We start from the raw sequence: 21,811 nt of genomic DNA, 5'->3' as shown, positions 1-21,811 counted from the left end.
CCACCACAGAGACAGGAAGTGTTTTTATGACTGAAACACTGAAATGATGCTAACGGCTGTCGTTAGGCTCACTGACAGCAGTGCTGATGTGTTCATGTCAAACACTGGCTCAGGTCAGACTCCTTCATCCTTCTCCAGCGTGAGGCCGCCCTCAGACCCACAGGAGCTCTGACCTTTGACCTCCTGACCCTAACCATTTTAGTCTTGTTGCATCTTTAAATGCAAATCCTGTGAAATGGTCAGGGGCGGCTCTAGAGAAATTTTCTTAGGGTGGCAAAATCAAAGCCTTTTTCCCCCAAACACATATGCAGGTGGTTACATGTGGTTAAAATGATTCAAATGCAGTAAGTATGCACGTTTTTCATATAAATATAGTCTATAACTTAATTATTGTCTGTACCCACATGATTACACACTTTAGTTACATGAAACATGTGAGTTTTGATGTTATGTACTGTACAGCCTGTATATTAAATACATATGTAGCCCAATAAGTATAAACTCCAGAAAGCTACACAACATGGGGCGCTTCATTTACAAACACAAGTCTAACTTAAGTTTCACTGTTTTTGTTAGAAAACAGTCACATTGTTGCAGCTTAAATGACACAAAATGTCAGAAATCTGCACTGTCATGAACAAACATGTAAACCTCATTTTTCATGATTTGTTGGATTCACCCTCTGAGGTCTGAAACACAACCGGACATTTGTGACTCCTTTGAGTTTACGTTTGTATTTCACCCTCAGATTGTTTCATTTTATTTTTTCCTCCTCTTGCTTTGTTTGGTATCTTTTCAGCTCAACTGAATTTAGTTGTTTTTTCACTGACATACTGCATTAGTATTACTATTACTATTAATGTAACTATTACTGATCTGAAATCACACAAAGAACCTAAAATCCTAGCAGTATTTTTTACTGTAAAAAAACCACAGACGTGTTGGGTAAATGTTTATAACTTGAAATGCAAATATAAATTGTACATTTTGTAAACAGATACAACTATTTATCTAAAAATGCAGCCAATACACCTGCTGTTTTTTCATTTTCTACAACCATTTAAAATAGCACTCACCTTCCTTCATTTCCACAGTGTAACATCCACCCACCTGTGTAAAATCCAAAATTCCCATGGTGTTGTTCAAAATGTGCTCTGGCACAATCATAAGCATCGCTTGCTGCTGAAAACAAGAAGAAAGCCGTCCTGCTATGGGCTGAACCATTTGTTAATGTGGAGGGGGGGACACTATGGAATATATCCAGTTCTAGCATTTATATTCACTGCTGACTGTAACTACGCTCAAACTGTTAAACTTATTTTAATAAACAACACTGTCATATGCAAAACTGGGGTGGCACTTGGGGTGGCAAGGGATCATTTTAGGGTGGCACTTGCCACCCCATGCCACCCTTCTAGATCCGCCCCTGCTGATGAAGCCAACAGGTTCACTTCATTTGCAAAAAGCAGATATGAGTTTCTGAGGCCACAGTCTTCTGTGGCAGAAGGGGAATCAGGGGAAGCCCTGGAGGAGTCCACCACCCACCAGAAACAGGTCTGAGCTCTCACTGCAGTGGTAAAGGGGCTACACAGCCCACGTGAGGCTGAGGGATGCAGCCTTCTGTCAGACTGTCACTAACACCGAGAAACACCCGTGTACACTCATACTCATGGGCACATACACCAATCAACCTAACCCCATTAACTGCTCGTCTTTGGACTGTGGGAGCCAGAGAACCCAGAGAGGACCCAGACATGGGGAGAGCATGCAAACAGCTTAGATGTTGGATTTGAACCCAGAACCTTCTTGCTGTCAGGAAACAGTGCCAACCACTTTTCCACTGTGCTGCCTGTTTGACTCTGATACACCCATTTTTGAGCTCTTAAAAACAGCCCTCCACACAACAGAGACAAACCATAAAGGACTTTGTGGCTTGTAGCAACCAAAGAAAGTTTAAGGTGCAAAATCAATAGGTTGAAAGGAAAGTAATAAAGGAAACATGTAATTATAACAGTAATGTTGGCTGTGTATCACGTGTGGCATGTCATTGTGGGGCTGGCCTCTGCTGGGATTGAGAATATGTGATGGTGGGGGCAGGGTTGGTTACTGGGGTTTATCCTGATCTCCTGTTTAGTGGAACTGTGCTCCTTTGAATCCACAGCACTAACCTGGCACACACACATAAAATGCATCATTGCTACAGAGCACAGCAGGACTCATTATGAGTGGTGGGGCAGGCTGGATGGTGTTGAGGAGTCGTATCGCAGTGACATTGGCTCCCCTGCTTCACTCTCTCCTGCCCCACTAATGCAACTCACTAATCCCTCTGTCCCCTTTAGGTGGGGCTCACGCTGACAAGATAAAATAAGCTGCACGACTGGTGGGTGGGGGCTGTGCTGTCAGCCCCCCTGGGTCTGCTCCTCTGTGATCCTCAGTGGGCCAGTATGCCTCTCCTGGTAGCTCCATGGGGGATGGTGTGGTGGGTTGGTGGGTGCCATGGCGACTATGTGCGGACTTCACATTTTTGTCTGCTGTGACAGCTCCTTGATCTGGGCGGGGCCAGTGGGGTGTGGGTAGGTCCTTTGTGGGGCTTTGGACGTTGCCTGAATATTGTCAGGCAGCTGGGTGCTGTGCCTCGACCCTTTCTTCCTTTGCATTTGTGGTTTGGTGCCATAAATGCACAACATAGAAGAGCCACCTCGACGGGACAACACTCAGCGGTTCATCTGTCTCTCTTCCACAGCATGTCTTTATCCTGTCTTCCTTCTCTCACACCAACCAATCACAGCAGATGGCCCCGCCCCTCCCTGAGCCTGGTTCTGCTGGAGGTTTCTTCCTGTTAAAAGGGAGTTTTTCCTTCCCACTGTCGCCAAAGTGCTGCTCATAGGGGGTCATATTGTTGGGTTTTTCTCTGTATGTATTATTGTACGAGCTACCTTACAGTATAAAGCACCTTGAGACGACTGCTGTTGTGATTTGGTGCTGTGTAAATAAAACTGAATTGAATTAAGAAACAACTCTTAGATTCCTCACATGATTCTCCTGTATTCCTACGGGACGCCAAGGTAATATAACATGGAAGTGTGTCGCAGTGCCTGGTGGCCACATGTTACCCATAAACTGTCAACCTGACCGTACTGTAGCTACGTCCAAAGACTAGTTAAAGATTAAAGCTTTTTGGGGGGTTAAATCTGACATAAATAAAGAAAGAATAACATTAAAGTCGATTCTTTTGATCACTGTAGTTCTACTTTGAGGATATGATGTGTAAAAACCCTCAGTTGTGGCTGGTGGATCTCACATTCCTGGTCTTTGTAATTCCAGTTCAATGAAGCCTCATTTTCACCTTTTTCCAGGTAAATTTTCCCAACTGTTCTAATGTCCATGCTGTGGCATTGTCCCATCATTTGTATTTCCTGTTAATGGATTTTTAATATGGTCTGGGAAATTACTATATATGAGTAACTTCCTGTTGTATTGCAGCTTAAGGCCATTGTCACTGAAATAAAGCCCAAGTTGTAATAGTTTGCATCCAGAACGAGGAAAAGGAAGAAACCCAAACACTGCTCAGTGGATGAGTCCGTCCTGGAATAAATACCAGGACAAAACTAAAAAGAAGAGCTTGTTTCCTCGAAGCAACAACAGAAAGCTCTTTGTCTCTACAGATGTTTCTGGGAAACACGTTAACAATATTTAAACATTTGTTCTTAATAAACGTTTTTACTTAATGATGCTTTATGATATTTCTATCTGACCTAATGCAGCAGCGTATCCACATGAACTCTGCAGTGTTTCTACCCAGAGGCCACCGTGGTCCTTCTTTACTAATGCTGAGGGTTTTCTCCCAGCCGTGATAGCCTTTGACAGGTAAACTGAGTCATTCCAGCCCAGTGCAAAAATAACCTCCCTGTCTGCTCTTAACTTCACGCATCGATGCTAAAACGTTGCATAACTGAACCTGCAGACTGTGATCCTGTAGCTGTCGAGGAGAGGGCTTGATGCCGTCCATCTTCTGCTCAATTAACAACGCCTGCAACCTTTTGAGCCTTTGTCCTGCTACAGTCACAAATATAACATCATCACTCTTTATTTGATCCACTACACTGCTGTCATTTCTCTGTTATGGCCCCACAAGGTCACTGAATCAACCCCACAGCATCACGTACAAGTTTTCAAAGCGGTGTTCTAATCTGCTTCGAGCTTTCATCATTTTAGCCAGCCCCTCCGATCTTCTCCAGGTAAACACTACAAAGAAAGAGTTCAGTCTGAATGAAACATCTTGTGCATGTCACACGATACAGCATCCACAGCAGTATACACTGCAAACAGCAGAAGCTCTTCCTTCTTAGCCTTCGGTCCAGCAGTGATGATCTCCTCCTGCTTTTGGTTCAGATCACCTTTCTCCTGAAAATCTGAGCTGGGCTTGACAAACCCTCAGCTCAGCGTGATATAAAGGTAGCTCTTCTAGTGTATTTGCCATCTCCTGAGCTCTCATTGTTACCATCTCACATTCTTCTCCAATCCATGGTTAGGGAGCTGCTCATAGGGGGTCATATGATTGTTGGGTTTTCCTCTGTATCTATGAAGCGCCTTGAGGCGACTTTTGTTGTGATTTGGCGCTATATAAATAAAATTGAATTGAATTTTCAGGGTCAAAGTTCAGAGGAAAGTTTGTTCAGCAAATGAATGACAATAAATCATACATGTTTGCTGATTCACAGGTTAACAGCCTGGAGGAACAGGGCTGTGTCGTTCCTGTGATGTGATTCAGCTTTATTTTAGTATTCATTTATTTTATTAGCTTTATTTCAGCCACTCAAACAAAACAACATTATATTAAAACAGAGTGCAGGTCTCATCCAACCATAGTTAAATATGTGCCAACTGATTCAGTACGTTTCATGTAGAAATATCTGTGGCAACTTTTTGTTGCAGCAATGATCTCAAAACACGGGGGGGGGGGTGGGCTAAGATGAATGTCTGCTGTGAGGACAGGGGGTGTGCATGTGCTCAAGTCACGTGACACGTCATTTACGCAACATTTGGTCGATTTAAAAGTTACAGTGAGATAAAATCATGTTATGGATTGCACTCAGTATATTGTGCCGACATGGTGAGATTGTGTCTGTCGAGCCGAGGAGAGCGTCGCAGTGCCAAAAGCTGTAAAATGAACTATCAGGCTGGAGTGTGCTGCCACAGCACAGAGCAGTCACAGAGTCCTGCAGGCAGAAGAGGAGTGATCGTGTTAGCCACCTTACAAAACAAAAAGACATGAAGTGAAAAGCAGAGCGCAGAGTGAGACAGAAGAAGACAGACTGGGCCAAGTCCTGCATGTGCGAGAGCGAGCGAGACCCGGGACAACGTCATCCGCCTCGCCTGGACTAGTCCGCCGGCCGGAGGAGGGACAGTGGCTGCACTGTGCAGCCGAAGACTCACTTTGATCACACAGGAGACGAGCGACGCAACCGGTCCACCGTCCGTGCAAACTGCGCCAGGCAGCGTATTGCAAGCTGGAGGACACCGAGGAAAGTCACAGTAGGAGCGGTGCTTAGTGAGAGGTGATGTCGGGGGGACATGGCTTCTTCTCCGGTCACCCCAGCATCGCTTGAAGGAGAAACACCTTCACCCACCGGGAACGAGGAGCCCGCGACCACCCGACAGGTACGACACGCCTCCGAGACCCTCTGCGCGCCCGGTAACGTTGTAACGTTTTACCGAAGTTCATTCGCAAACACACCAGTTTAAGATGGACCCGAGAATCAGCACACGGGAGCACTGGTGTCTGACTCAGCAGAAACGGCGCGACGTGCGTGTAATGCTTCGTATTTGATAACGATGGAATAATTCTTTAAAATAAGCACACAGATAAACACTGGTGGGTGGAAAAGCTCGTGTTTTGGTGAAATGAGTCCCGCCTAGTCCGGTCTACACCTCATTCAGCAAACATCTGAGTCACCCTGAGACGCCAGTGCGCGTCCTTGTGATGCAAAAAGCCGTAAGTGACACGCTGTTTACACGCAGGAGCAGTTTAACACATGCAGGTTGTGCCAGTAGGCGTTTCCTTCAATGTGACACCAAACGTGTAAATAGTGCTGGGAGCGGATGTTGGACCTGATCAGTCTTAATCTGACAAACTGTAGTTCCTGCTCTGTTTCTAATTCAGCCCCATGACAGACAACCAGCATGTTCTCCTGTCACGTGTTATTGACACGCACATATTTAGTCCGTGTGTGGGATGTTAAAGGTGAGTTTGTTCAGGGCACGATCAGACTGAGGCCATTTCAACAGGTGCAAGGAAGTGTTAGTGTGGTTACTACGGCAGCACTGATGCCCTGGTGAGTGCACATGGCTGGAATGAAAAGTCAATGCTATGTATAGCATGAACTACTTGTTGTCTAAGGCGGTGCAGAGAGTGAGCAGGAAATATCTGAGGTTGGATATTTCAGTACATACAGAGCTGTGCAGAGACATTAGGATCTTAAACTATTGTCTGTATCTGGCAAAGCGAGAATCTGAGCCTTGTGTACAAACTGTCTGGTGTTTGTTCTGGCAGGAATATGAAACTACTGTGCACAGCATGCTTATTAAGATGGCCCAGGACCAGGTCATCTTGCAGGATGGTAGTGTTACATCGAGAAGGTTCCTCTTTAATTGTTGGATTTCTGTGTGAGTTTTCTCCCTGTGCCTCTGTGGCCTCTCCCCACAGTATCTGTGTTTGTGTTTAAAGTGTTTAAAGTACAGCACTAGATGATCGTATGGGTGAATGTGACTTGTTGTAAAGCACTTTGAGTTGTTGTCTATATAAAGTCTAAATGGAAATCCACTTATGTGCAGAGGACCAGAAGATCCAGCGCATCGAAATAAAAAGTTCTTTGCTTAAACAATGAATTGTGCGATAAAATATTAATTTACAAATTCATTTTTAAGTTATTTTATTTATTCAATACAAAAGTAATTTATTATCTAGTAATTTAATTGAAAATAAAAAAATATTTATAAATCAGTATTTGAAAATAAATTATTATTCCATTAATAAATACTTCAAATCAGAAAAAAATAAAATAAAATTTCAATAAAAACCTCACATCAAAAATCCTTTTCCTGTGTCGTCTCATGTCCAACATCTGTGTAGGCAGAGTGTAAACACAGAGGCTGAATGGCCTTTGGTATAGGTGCAAAGCTAAGACTGTCTAACCAATGACAGAGCTCCTTACCTCGCACCGGCTAATTTGCATTGCTCCGGGATTTTGGAAATTTATCCATTTATTCATTATGATGAATAAATGGATAAACACACACACACACACACACACACACACACACACACACATATATATATATATATATATATATATATATATATATATATATATATATATATTAGGGGTGCAATGATACTCGTATCGATATTGAACCGTTCGATACAGTGCTTTCGGTTCGGTACGCATGTGTATCGAACAATACAACATTTTTAATTTATTTTATCAACTTTCCTTCTGACGATGCTGTCTGTGTTGAGCGCTCAGTGGATCTGTGTTCGACTACTCCGCCTAGGCTGCACTGTCGAGCACAGATCCACTGAGCGCAGCGCAAGCTAGCAGACAGAAGCTAAGCTCGTTGCAACATGGCAAACTGAACCTCCCCCACTAGTGATGGCCAAATGAAGCTTTCTGAAGCTTGTATTGAAAAACGGTTCATTACTCGAAGCTTTTCAACACAGTCCTCTCCGGTGACATCTGGTGGTGAAAACTTTGAAGAGCAGCTTGAATCTGCAAAATAAAACGGACTGCTCAATCATCGCTGCTCACTCAAGAGTGGAGTTCTCTCTGATATTGGGCCACCGTTCCGTTGCTTTGAACATGTAATTGGTTTTGTTTTCTCGATTGGGGGGCTGAAAAAAATGTAATGCGTATCTGCGTAATACATTTTGATCAATAAACTTTCCCTATTTAAACATGCACTATGGTGTGGCCTTTCTCTGCTCATAACTCCTTGATGTTGGTAAATACAATAAGTGAGCAATATATATAATATACATATGAGAATGCACAGCACATTATGGAGTATGCCCCTGCTGTGGAGTCCTGCCTCCATCTACTTGTCGTTTAATCACTGGACAGCTGGACAGGTTCATACAAAATATTAGATTAGGCCGATTGTCCTATACATATTTTTGACCTAGGGGTGGGATTGATTGTGAACTGGAAAGGGAAAATGCTTAGGAAGCTGAGTACGGCTGCATCGTCACTGATTTGTAGAATCATTTTGATTCGATACAGGATCCGATTTGATTGGAATCTGGAAAGTTTTGCCTCAGTCAGAAATATTACAATTCTGATCATTTAACAGTATATATCCATAATTTCGTATCTATTAAAAGAAAGCTGACACATGTGAGACTTAATTAGAGATGTAAACAGAGAGTTATGAAACCTGCAGCTGCAGAAGCCAGCGAAAAAAAAAGAGGCAAACACAGCGCGGACCCGACGACGCACCAAAATCTGACTCTGACGCGTCGGGTCTGCGCTGTGTTCACGTTTGTATGCAGAATCCGTAAACCTGCTCCCAGTTACTGTTTTAGCTGTATGGTGTTTGACGACATGTTGTGAGGTTTAACCTGAGATGCTGGCGTTTCAGGCATAATAACGTTAATTTACAAATCGACACGGGATTTTAATGAATCAATATCACTTTATTCAATTTAGCATGGATTGTAATCAGAAAAGCGATAGTCAAAACCCACCCCTAATCAAGAACTTGCAAAGTAAAAACATGATCTATGTCAGGTAGCCCTTTTGTTATTTACATTTAAAAAGAGGATTAGTGTTACTGTGTGCTGGCTGAGTCTGTTTCTTTTCTTAGAAATAGTTTCTCCTGCCCTGGAGAAAATCCACTTGCATGGAACAGAAGAGGCTGTGGAGTGCAGGAACTACACTGCAAGCTGGTAGATATGCAGGTATTCCTGGGTCCTGCAGACTATCACCTAACAACAATAAACAAAATGATTTTCTAAACTGTGTAGCAATGTCATGTACGTATAGTGTCAAATACATTTTTGTAGTCTTCATTAGCTTTAATTCACATGGAAGTGTTCCTGAAGTCATATGCTGTAATGATATTTACATTATGAAAACATGATTTTGGACATTTCAGGTTTTTCACTTCGGCAGATAAAATGAATTGAGCAAAATCAACTCAAAATATTCCCACACGCCAGAACGTCCTCTCTTCCTCGCTGGCTCCATATCTGTCAGTGGAATGATCACCTCTTCGCTCTCTGTCACCATCAACACACTCCACAAATCCCGTGGATGATTCACTTCCTTATATCCGTTTGAATCAGGTACCAAAGCAGTTACGTGCGTAATGAAGCTTTGGACGTCACTGGTCACGTGACTTTTGCCAAACGAAGCAAGCCTCGACACAGTGCTTCTGAACCAGTGTGTTGTTTTTTTCGACACATGCTCCGGAGCATCAGCTTCAAGCGGGCCATCACTATCCCCCACCCTCATTCAGATCTGGCCTTTGGAACTATTTTGGTCTTCATGTGACGTATGACCCTGAAGGTAAGCGAGTCATGGACTAAAGTAAAACAGTATGTTGGATGTGCCACGCAATGCTCAATTACATGGGTGGGAACTAGTGTGTTAGCGCCGTTAGCTCGTTAACGTGCTGACGCCGTCCAGCCCCACGCACGGGGCGATCCGCGGTAGCTCGTTAACGGAGATTTGCCGTGTTGTGGCGTTAAGGTCATTTCAGATTAACGCTGACAGCACTAGTGGGAACACAACGAATATGACTGCACATTTACTCCGACATCATCCTGGTGCAAAGACAAGTGGAAGCAGACAAAACAACAAGCACTCATGCTACAAACTTTACCCGAGTCATTTAGACAGCTGTTAGCACATGATTCTCCTTATGGGGACCTGATATGTTTAATATGCTGCTGAGAATATAGCCCAGAAGAAGCGTATAGTAGAGCTTTTATTTTGAAAGAGACATTTCTCTGTAATAAACTCTCTTTTCCAAAGATGGGTGATTCCTCCATCAGATAGATTTATTTATTTTTTATTACTTTGTTGTTTCAGCAACATTAAATTTAAAAACTGTACTTTTGAGTTAAAATATATATTTATAATTTTAATAACTGACAAATTAAAAAGGCATGAACATTTTTTTGTATCGAAAAAATATCGAACCGTGACACCAAAGTATCGAACCGAACCGAACCGAACCGTGAATTTTGTTTGTCGTTGCACCCCTAATATATGTGTGAGTGTGTATTTATCCATTTTCTTGCTTATGGAGTTCAGGGCCTGGGACCTACTCCATGTCAGCTTTCAGTGTTTATGAACATGAACATTATGAACTCATGACTCCCTTGGGAAGCCTATGGTTTTTCATAGGCAGGGGATATTTGTTTTATCACAGTTCATTACCAAACAGAGCAGGGTTCTAGTTGATTTGTGGCTTTTAGGATATTATGTACAGGTGTGTAAAAGTGGAGTGAATATAATTACAAACAGCAATGCTAGTGGAGTGATGACAGACAGGGCGGTTGGGGGGTGGTGAACAGTTTGCCAACAGTTCTCCCCTGTAGAGAAGGACATCTGCCATTTCTTTTTCCTTTTAGTCAAACAATTCAGGTAGTGATGAAAGAAAATCAGACTGTGGCAGTGCTTGCAGCAGGTAACGGAGTGATAATGCAGAGTTTTTACTGCAGTGGACAGTCCCTAGTGTGACCATCGCTGGAACCAACCAGCTGATTTACACCATGGCAGCAGTTATCAGTGAAGTTCTTGGCTGCAACATGAACAATCTCAAGTAGCAATGCTACTAAACTTGCTGGAGAACTTTTAGTTCAGGCCACTTGATGAGTTTCACACAGTACTGCATATTATTTTATTAGGTTGGCACAAATGTAGGATTGTGTTTGTGATATCACGATGTGTCTGTTTCCTTTTCATATTACACTAAAGAGATCATCGCCTACAAGCCTCCGTAAACGAACAGCATGTCTATAAAAGCCCATTCATCATCCGGCCCTCCTGCTCAAACACAACCATGTAGCGCTCATCCCTCCACCCGTCTCATTCAGCATCCACATACATGTTGCAGGGAACGGGAAATAGAGTAGAGCAGCAAAGCTTGATTTTCTTTAGGATTGGTTAAACTAAAAGACGTTGACAAGGAATTTTAAGGGTTTTAGGAAGCATAAAACCGAAATCAGTTGTATTGGATACGAGTATAAATGAGTGCTTAGGCTCATGCAAGAAAAAACATCTTAGACAGGATATGACAAAACGTACTGTGATACAATTCTTCATTACTACAGCTCATTGAGTGCTTTTGTAAAAAGTCAAATCTGTGTGCTCCATTAAACCCTGTAGAAGTTGTTTCGAATGCTGACAGTGGACAAACAAAGTTGTCATTTAGCTTAAACATTAACAGTAGAAAAGGCCCGATAGGAATCTAACATCCTTGGAATCAAGCTGTGGGAGTGAGTTTTGAAACCTTTCTGTAGGACTGCTTTAAACTTGCCTTCTTGGTGATGTGTGTCTGATGTCTTGTTTGACTTGAGCAGATTCTTTACGTGCTTTAAGTTTCTAACACATTTGCTTTAACCAGTAATTGAAACTGCTGAGTAGGAAGTACTAAAGTGGGTGTTGAGCATGTTAGGTGTGTCCTTATTACCTGTTTCGATGTTTTCTTTTAATTGAAAGCGTTTCATGAATATGAAATGCTTCTGCGTAATGTTAAACGTTATAAAATATTCTTATGATTTAAACTCTGTATTCATGGCTTATTCTTTCCTGGCCTTTCCTGTAAGCACTTTTATGCTCGGTGGTAAAATATCACAGAACTAGCAGTTTGGCGAGTGTCATACCGCCTGGATTAGTGGCTCAGCTGGTAATTCAGAGATTTATGTAGCTTAGTTTGCTGTGTCATGCTGATTTGGGGAGACTGGACACAGACCTGAGTCATTCTCTTCTGGGTGATCACAGTGGTTACTCTCCTCCCTTCCTCATCTCACCCTGCAAAGAAATCTTTGTTGTTCTGCCTTGACCTCTTCCTCTGTGTTAGTTTGCTGTCCTTTCATTAGCTAGCTTTAGGACTTCTCCTCTCCTCCATGAATGTATCCCCACTAATCCCATTACATGCTTGTCCTTGTCCCACATTTATCAAACATACTTTTTAAAATCAAACAGTTAGAAATGACATTCATTACTTCATTATGTAACATGTGATCTAAACAGCCTGTTAGCCCTCGGAGCACATTTAAGTAAATTGAAATAATTGTGCCGATAAATTGGATTTGAAAGCTCTTATTCTAATTTTCTGTTTTGATGATATTTGGGATATGCTGTTTATGTAGAACAGCTAAAACTAGTTCTTTATATTCCCATATAAATGATAAACACACATTATTTACAAAACACTGCCCGGTGGACGCCAAAGGACGGCCTGTTTTGATTACGCTGGGATCTTTTTGGAGCGCACATTTTTGGTCTACGATCAAAGCTGCCACACTACGCTGGATTAATCTCCCAGTAGCTGAGTTTATGAAGTCATAAGAAAGGAATGTCCCACATGTTCCTGCTGTTACACCATATTTGGACTGGGACACCTTTGCTAACCTCTGTTGCTCAATGACACACTGATTTGAATCTGAAGGCGCTGGCGACACATTTGCAGCAGTGTGGGTTCACAGAGGCTGTTTGGACTCTGAGCATGTGACACACCAGTAGCGTGCCACGCTGGGCCTCTCGGGGTGGCGTACAGTGTCACTGTGTGTGTCTATTTAAGTGTTTGTCGTGTAAATGAGGACAACCAAGATATGTGAAGTATAGAGTGGTGTACCACAGTGACAGGTTAATGTCAGTGTGAGTGTGTGTAGCAGTTTGTGTGGCCAGAGAAGGTCAGCAGCCTCCAGAGGACAAAGCGCTTGTGTTCTTCCACAATCGCCCGTTTGATCAGACAGATCATTTGGCATCTGTCAGGCTAAAAACAACAACGCAACATAAAACCAAGCATACGCTCTGCAGTCCTGCAGCTAACTCCTGACAGTCTGTCTGCTGTAGGCTGAAGAAATCAGGGGCTCATTCATCTGCACCTGTCAGCGTCTTTATGCTAACAATAGATCAAACAGTATGTGTCCACAGGATGTGTAATGTTGAAGGTTACCGTACATCCTTATCTCCAGCACTGAGAATCAGTTATCACTGATCGCTGTCTCTGCTTTGTTTTGACATGTTTCATATTTATATATTTCATATTTATAAGGTAAATACCCTACAACATTACAGAGAAGAAGAAGTAACCCCAGGCTCGGTGAGGGGCAGCCATCTGCCGTCACCAGCTGGAGGTGATGAGTGGAAGACTCGATAGGCCACTCTTATTTTCATCCACTGCTTTGTTACCTCGACACGATGTTTTGGATCATCGTCATGCTTGAACATCCATCTTCATGGGACGAAGGTTCCTCGTCACAGTACGATACGCGGTCCTGTCTATTGGCCCTCCATGCAGGGAGGTCATGTTGTGCTCTTAGCAGAAAAATGACCCATGTTTCCACCGCTTTACTGTGGGGGTGGTGTTCTTTGGTTTTTAGTGATTGTAAAGAAGTTTTCACAGACAAACCGTCACAAAAAACCCCATTAAGTGCCAAAATGACATAAACCTGTAGTTTTAAAATTTTTAAAAAACTTCTCAACAGAAAATCTGTTTAAACAAAAAGGTTTTGAAGTGCTTTTTAAAAGAATTGACAGAGTCAGCTGTAGACTGGTGCAGAGCCTTGGTGGTTTCTCTAATCCAGCACAGAGGCCAGTACATTAATCTAAATGCAGTGACACAAACACATTGATAATTTCTTCCAGTGCAGCAGAGGAGACCATGTTTCACAATTTAGAAATGTTAGGAGTGAGATAAAGATTTTACACAGTTGAAACTCAGAGAAGACTCAAACATTACACCAAGACTTTGAATGCTGAACTTAGCATGTGAACAAAAACAGAATAGAATGCGTTTTATTGTCACGACACACATGCACAATAAGCTTCAGAGCATCTCCTATTCAGTGCAGATGTGGGAAAGAAAGAGGGGTGAGTTGCACAGTTCTGCAGCACTATCTACAAATATAGAAACAAAACATAGTGCTATATATTACAGTGTGGGTTACTGCACCTAAATTAAGTGTTGCACTGTGGTGATGATAGTTGTGTAGTCTGTGTGTAGAGGTCCTACATTGGGGGGTGGAACTGTGTTTATCATGTGTGAGTTCAGGCTGGTTATGGGTCTGTGGGTCTCCTTGCTGATGCACCTGTAGCGCCTCCCTGAGGGAAGCAGGCTGAAACCAGAGTGGGAGCTGTCCTTGATGATGTTTGCTGCTCTGCTGAGGCAGCGGGAGGAATAAATGTCCTTCAGGGAGGGGAGAGGGCAGCCGATGATCTTCTGTGCTGTCTTGACCACACTCTGAAGCCTCACTCTATCCGCCTTGGTGCAGCTGCCGTACCATACTGTGATGCAGTAGGTTAGCAGGCTCTCAATGGACGAGCGGTAGAAGGTCAGCAGCAGGTTGGAGTTCAGCTTGTACTTCCTGAGGACTCTCAGGAAGTGCAGCCGCTGTTGGGCCTTCTTGACGACCGCTGAGATGTTGTCTGTCCAGGAGATGTCAGCAGAGATGAGGACACCAAGGAACCGGGAGGTGTGGACCCTCTCCACACGCTCCCCGTTGATGTAGAGGGGGGCCAAGTCAGTGCCTCCTGACGTTGACAATGACCTCTTTGGTTTTCTTAGTGTTCAGTCCCAGGCTGTTTTCTGAACACCATGCTGCCAGCTTCAGGACTCTGTATGCTGAATCTTTCATCCGGGCTGGACTTCTTATTCTTGACTGAACTTGGCTTTGCCCTGGTGAGTTCTTTTCTTTCTCAGAACCAACCCGATTCACCTTTCTGAGCTCACCCCGGTCCACTGACAGAGGTGGAGGGCCAGCTTCAGTTTTTAAAAACAAATTTCGATGTCGGCCGCTGTCATCATGTACCCCAGCTTCGAGGTGCAGTTATTGGAACTGAACTGAACCTCATTTCTTTGCGCTGTGGTGTATCGCCCCCCGAAATTTGTTACGGATTTTATTTCTGAATTTGCTGACTTACTGGGGAGTGTCGTCTTACGCTATGATCGTATTTTAATTCTTTGTGATTTTAACTTCCACGTTTGTTGCGATGACGGCTCACTAGTCAAAGACTTCCTTGCTCTTATGAATTCGTTTAATCTCACCCAGTTCGTAAGTGATCCAACTCACACAAAAGGTCACACACTCGACTTGGTACTGTCCCGTGGTTTGGATATCTGCATCACGGACATTAAGGACTTCGGGATTTCGGACCATTTTCCGGTTTTGTTTAATACTGTTATTAACAATGTTGATTTGTATAGTGATGGTTCTCTACGGCAAACACGCTCGATGAGCTCTCAGTCACTTGCTCATTTCACTGCTGCTTTTCTTGATTCTCCTCTTTCTGATGTTAATGGTATTGCAGATTTATCAGCGGAGGAACTTGCCAACCTTCTTAATACTACATGCGCCGACATTCTTAATTCGGTGGCACCTCTGAGGACAAAAAGTGCCAAATTGTTACGCCAACCCTGGCGTAATGACCCTACCGGCGCCCTTAGGCGTGGATGTCGGCGCGCTGAGCGAAAATGGAAAAAAGATAAACTCCATGTCTCTCTGGACATGCTTCGTAAATGTCTATCTAGGTATCAAAAGTCTGTTAAAGCTGCTAAATCTGCCTCCTTCTCTGGTATTATTTGGTCTAACTGCCATAATCCCCGAGCCCTTTTTAGTATTTGTAATTCCTCGATAAACCCTTGCCCCTTTACTTGTAGGGATGCCTCTCCTGTACTTCGTGATAATTTTTTTAAATATTTCACTGACAAAATTTAAGTTCTGAGGGCGTCTCTCTCATCTTGAGTCGTTGTTAGTTTCTGACTCTGTTCCAGTCCCTGAATGCTTGACTGTCCTTCAACAGTTCAATCCACTGTCTTATTCTCATTTAACAGCTATAAGTGATCATCTCTAACTCCCCCCGTGATATCGTTCCCTCTCGTTTTCTTAAGGAAGCTTTGCACACTATCGGTCCCTGTGGTAAAAAACTGTTTTTACCAGCTGCGTCAGATATCTAAAGCAAAGCCATACCTCCCTTTGAAGGACCTTAAAAAACTCATTCATGGTCTTATCACTTCCAGATTAGACTACTGTAATTCCCTCTACTCGGGCCTCCCACCTTCCTCTATTCACCGGCTCCAGTTAGTTTGAAATGCAGCTGCACGTCTCTTAACTGGAACTAGAAATTATGCCCACATCACACCAGTTTTAGCCAACCTACGTTGGCTCCCTGTTGATTATCGTACCAATATTCAAAATTCTTTTGCTTACCTTTAAAACTTTAAACAATTTAGCTCCCAGCTATCTATGCGAGCGCCTCCATTTGTGCATCCCTAATAAGGCACTTAGATCTTCCAATCAAATGCTCCTGACGCAACCGAGGTCTCGTCTGAAGTCCAGAGGGGATCGGGCCTTTGCTGTCGTACCTCCCAGACTCTGGAGTACCCTCCCTCTTTATATTCGTCTCTCCGAGTCCATGCAGTCTTTTAAATTGCATCTTAAAACTTAGTCTGGCTTTTGATCCAAACTACTATGTTATTTCTATTTTATTTATTTATTTATTTTGATAACACTTCTGAAGCATCAGAGCTGTCCTTGCCTGTGATAGAGCTGACCTGCCATAGGACACTGGGACGAGTGTAAATCCAGGCTGAATTCCTTGTGTTGGACAGTATTTGTGTGCAGCAGCAGCAGAGCGCACAAATCAAACTGTATGTTTTGGTAAGCCTGGCCTTCTTGTACTGGATGTCAGTGAGCCAGTAGCTGGTGAGTTTATCACATTAACATTTTTACTAGCAATTTCACTAGCTGGGACCACATCCTCAGTTACGATGAACGATGATGGATGAGGGAGCGTGTACTGGTGCTGCAATGTGGGGAAGGCCTCAAAGAGGACCGGCAGCGGCTCCTGGGCTCCAGGGGGGCATGAAAATGAGAACAGAGGGTATTGGTGAAGGGGACATATATAAACTGAGGCGGCGAGAATGAGGTGTGGTCCCACTCCTGAAATTCAGATAATATCTCCACTTAGAATAAACTGGGTCAAAGAAAAAGTGCCTCTGATTGGGCTGCTTTCTACAGTTGGCTGTGAGTCCATTGCAGGGCATCAAACATGGATAAGGGGTTGTTTCAACAGTAATTCTATGATGGAAAATTAACGAGGCATTTATCAGGATCTATATTTAATTTAATATCTATTTAACATATTTAATCAATATAAAGCTCAGTGTCTATTTCTTAGCTTGTAAAGTTGTGAAATTCATGGCAGATTCACTTCTTGGCTGTTTTGCGTTTTATTAGATAGTTGATAATAAAGAGTGTCTTTGCCTGTGGCTTTGTTAAGACTGCAGGTTTTTGTCCGCCTGACCTTTGGTGACCTTGGCGAGCTCAGGATGAACAGGCTGTCTGCTCTGTTTGGGTGTGATGCTGCCTGCAGAGACAGTCTACTCTCATGCAGACACAACATCTTTACTGATATAACGTGGTCATGGACTCTTCTCTGTTCTTCCTTATTAAATAATAGTAAAATGACTCTGCAGTTTTGATTCAAAATGCACCAGGTCTGCTCAGTCTGAATCACACCGTTAGAGCCAGACCAAATGATTGGAGCACCAATGTTAGCACTCAAAGAGTCTAAGCAGTACCACTACCAGCTTTGGCCAGTGCAGGACTGAACATGTAGATCCATGTTCTACTGAGCAGACACTGAGCAGAGGCAACATGCAGTAAATGAATTAGTGGTCTCCACATGTTTGCACCCAAGGTTTCCCTGCTTTTGTGAGCTGAGCTGTTTTAATATTTTCCATGTATTAGATGATACTGTCCAATGCTTCCAGGGCTGTGAAGATGGAAAAAATGATGTTGCAGTCGTTGCTGAAGTGTTGGTACCATTTGAAGGAAGTCATTAAAGCACCAGAGCGAGCAGACAAGGCAAGCACTCAAAGAATGTGGAAGGCAGTCGGGGAAAGTTGCCATGGACGGACTTGATTCCTCCCAGCCCCAAACAGCTTTTATACTGTGGACAAAAATACATGAAAGTGTGTGTGTGTACCTGTTTAGATGTCTCTGTGGGGACCAAGAATTGGAATGTTACTATACTTGTGGGGACCAACAGTCATTTATGAGGACAAAAGTGCCTCACGAGTTTGAGACTCACAATGTGGTTCTAGTGTCAGGGTTACAGTTAGGTTATGGTTAGGTTTAGGTTGAGCGTTAACCATCCATTATTGATGGTTACAGTGAGCGGCTAGGAAAAGGATCATGTCAACTAGGTGTCCTCACTAAGATATCAAAACTAGAATGTGTGTGTGTGTGTTAGTGAAAGGAACTGTAACTGGTCCCAGTAGCAGCAGGATACAAACGCCATAATGACACAGCTGCCTCTCGTCTGCCTTCCTCCCCTGAGTGAAATAAGATATTTGGGACCTTTGAATAGTTTTTTGAAAATATTTTTTTGTTTAAAGAAAGGAAAGAGAAGTTTAATCCTTTAACTATTTAACTGTTAGGTGTCAATCCCTGGGAGGGTTTCCCCCTTTTATTTGGCGTGGAGTCAGAATTATGGCTTCTCCACACTGTGGAAGTAGCTCTTTGACACAGTCGAGCAGTCATTGGTCATAACAGGATCATTTAAGACTGGATGATGAATAAGACTGTTGAAGTGCATGAGAAGGATCTCATATAAAACAGTCTGTGTCTGCTCCTCAATTCAATTTAATTCAGAAGACCCCTATGAGTGCAAGATCAAGGAAACAGTTCACCCTGCCTGGGATAGTGTTACCAGGGCCCTGCCCTGGAGCCAGGCCCGGGGAGGGTGCCAGAAGCTGTACATCTGGTGGCCGGGCACTGGTCCATGGGGCCTGGCTGGGCACAACCCGAAAAAGGGACATGGGCCCATTCTTATGCAGGCCCACCACCTGCAGTGGGCGCCATAGGGGTCGCATGCAATGTGTGCCACGTGGCAGCCAGGATCAGAGGCCATGGCGGACGGATCCCCGGCTACCAAGACCAAGACTAGACTTAGTGTCTCATAGTCATTGAAGAACTCTGACTTGCTTCCTGTTCTAGTTGTTCTCTGGAAAAAAATCTGCAGGTCAAACAGGTGCACATACAAAGAGCACATTATTGATTAAAGCCTGGAAAACAACTGAGGCATTTGTCAGCCCGGCACGCTTGAAATGTCCAAGTGTTGAAAACAGTTTTCCATTCGTCACCTCCCCAATGTCCACCAGATGGAACGTGTTTCTAAGATCAAGCTTAGTGAAGATTATTGCTCTATGTAGTGGCTAAAAGCTCCAGCTGAAGCTGTTCTACAGTGGCTGGATGCAAAGCCCAATCACCATATAACACAACGCCTCGCAGATTCATTCCCCATTCTGACTCTGGGATGTGTTGCACTCAGAGAGAGGAAATGTTTGCTGCTATTAGCGTGAATGCATCCCTCCCCGATGGCTAATATAAGCCCCCATGGTGGTATTGTCAATCCTCACAAGAACAGTAGGAAGCGCCTGAAGAAACCACCCAGCGCTGAAACCCTCTTAAACAGCCAAGCCAGACCACCAGGATGGCTGAGCCATCATACCCAGTAGCCGAAGGTATAATCTAAAGGGGACTGTTTTGTGCAGGCGAAAAAGAGTCAGGAATGCTGTGAGCAGGGCTGTGGAAGCTCTGCCATAGCCACCACCAAACAACTGAGTTATTTTTACACATCGGCTAGCATCTGGCCAATCCACCACCTTTCATTGCTCATGCCGTTACAAAACAAACAAACAAAACAAAACCCATCAACCCATAAATACGAAGAATCACTGTCGGCCCACCAGGCAAATGCCCAGTATGCCCGATTGAAGGCACTCACAGCTATGGCCTCTGACAGAGTGATGTAAAAGAGATGGAGTCCAGAGATAAACCCAGAATTGTTATGTGTTGTACTAGAGACAACACACTCGTTTTGCAGGATCCACCTGTGTTATCGCACAGGGAGAATTGATGTGGCCATTCTTCAGTCCTTCTCTACCACTCCTCCTGAGTAAGTCTGCTCAGCTGCACTGACTTCTCACGATGTTCTTGATGAGGAAGCTGATCGTGACTTGTAGTTTCTTTCAGTATTCAGTTATGGCAGTGGTGTCCAAACCCAGGCCACGAGTGTCCTGCAGGTTTTAGATGTGTCGAGCTGATTTAAATGGCTCAACATGCCTTGAAGTTCTCCAGACACCTGGTAATGAACTAATCATTTGATTCAGGTGTGTAGACCCAGGGTGAGATCTAAAACCTGCAGGACACCGGCCCTCGAGGCCTGGAGCTGGCCAAGTTATGAAGCTAACTATTCTCAAGGCTAATGTAACAAGTTCTTCAAATGATTTCGTTTCATCCGTAGATACCAACTCATCTCTCAGGTGCTTACAGCATGATAGAAGGTGCTTCAGAAGAGTCCAAAATGTTGCTGATTTAGATGTTCTGTCATGGCATAGGAGGATTCTGGATTCAGGAGCAGATGGTGCAGTGAAAATGTTTATTTACAAACTACAGAGAAATACATATGGGCTTGGATTAAGTGGGCTGCTTAGAGCAGGGCGATATGGCCAAAAATATGTATCGCGACATATATTTGAAAATTTGCGATAACGATATAACTGACAATATAATTGATGCGAGACAAAATACAACTCCACAACTTTACTAGTGCAAAAAACCCCATCCATTTATTTTCACTTAAACAAGCAGCTGTTTTTTTATGTGCATTAAGGCTATATAAACATTTAACAGTGCAAATGCAAATTCCTCGCTGACAGTTTAACCAAAGGGCATTTCAAGTAGAAATGGGCTGACATATCCTGAGCATAACCATGTGTAATATCCACTGAAGTTAAAAAGAGGTGCTTTGCAACATTAAACTGCAGTGTGCAGTACGCATTTTTCAGACCATAAGCTGCAGGGGATTATAAGGCACATTAAGCGAAACAAAGCAGTCAGATAAATCAAACTTTATTAAACTCATTCTTCTTGCTTCCTCCACTTCTCTACCATTGATTCATTAATGTTGAATTCTCTGGCAGCTGCTCTATTCCCATGTTGTTGCAGTATATTAATGACTAACCTCGTATTGTGGATGGATTATCTCAGTTGTTCTCCTGACTGAAGTTTGGTCCGTTTACAGCAGGGGTGTCAAACTCAAATACACAGTGGGCCAAAATTCAAAACTGGAACAAAGTCGCGGGCTAACGTTAATATTTATTGAAATATATTTATTCCTCCAGATATAAGAATGAATCTTTTCTTATGGACTCAAACACGTTTTGCTGAAAAACTGAATATGGAACAAGCAAAGCTTAATACTAAACAATATATATATTAGCTGTATAATACCAGTAGGCCAGCTCTAATAGTAATTTGGTATGGCTTCGCGGGCCAAATGTAATTAGGTTGCGGGCCAAATTTGGCCCACGGGCCAGAGTTTGACACCTATGGTTTACAGCAGGGGTGTCAAACTCCAGGCCTCGAGGGCCGGTGTCCTGCAGGTTTTAGAGCTCACACTGGGTCAACACACCTGAATCAAATGATCAGTTCATTACCAGGCCTCTGGAGAACTTCAAGAGATGTTGAGGAGGTCATTTAGCCATTTGAATCAGCTGTGTTGGATCAAGG

General features: G+C 43.3%; 1 long non-coding RNA gene across 1 annotated transcript in view; it reads left to right on the top strand.

The window, feature by feature from the left end:
* Positions 1–4,984: 4,984 nt before the first annotated feature.
* LOC145424914 (uncharacterized) overlaps positions 4,985–21,811 on the top strand; it is a 37,135-nt gene continuing 20,308 nt past the window's right edge. Inside the window, exon 1 of the long non-coding RNA XR_013905735.1 lies at positions 4,985–5,661. This is a non-coding gene — a long non-coding RNA (uncharacterized LOC145424914). The remainder of the gene's footprint in view (positions 5,662–21,811) is intronic.

Source organism: Astatotilapia calliptera, chromosome 3 (genome assembly GCF_964374335.1).
Source record: "Astatotilapia calliptera chromosome 3, fAstCal68.1, whole genome shotgun sequence".
NCBI lineage: Eukaryota > Metazoa > Chordata > Actinopteri > Cichliformes > Cichlidae > Astatotilapia > Astatotilapia calliptera.
The sequence above is the reverse complement of the archived record's forward strand: the minus strand, read 5'-3'. Positions and strand labels throughout refer to the sequence as shown.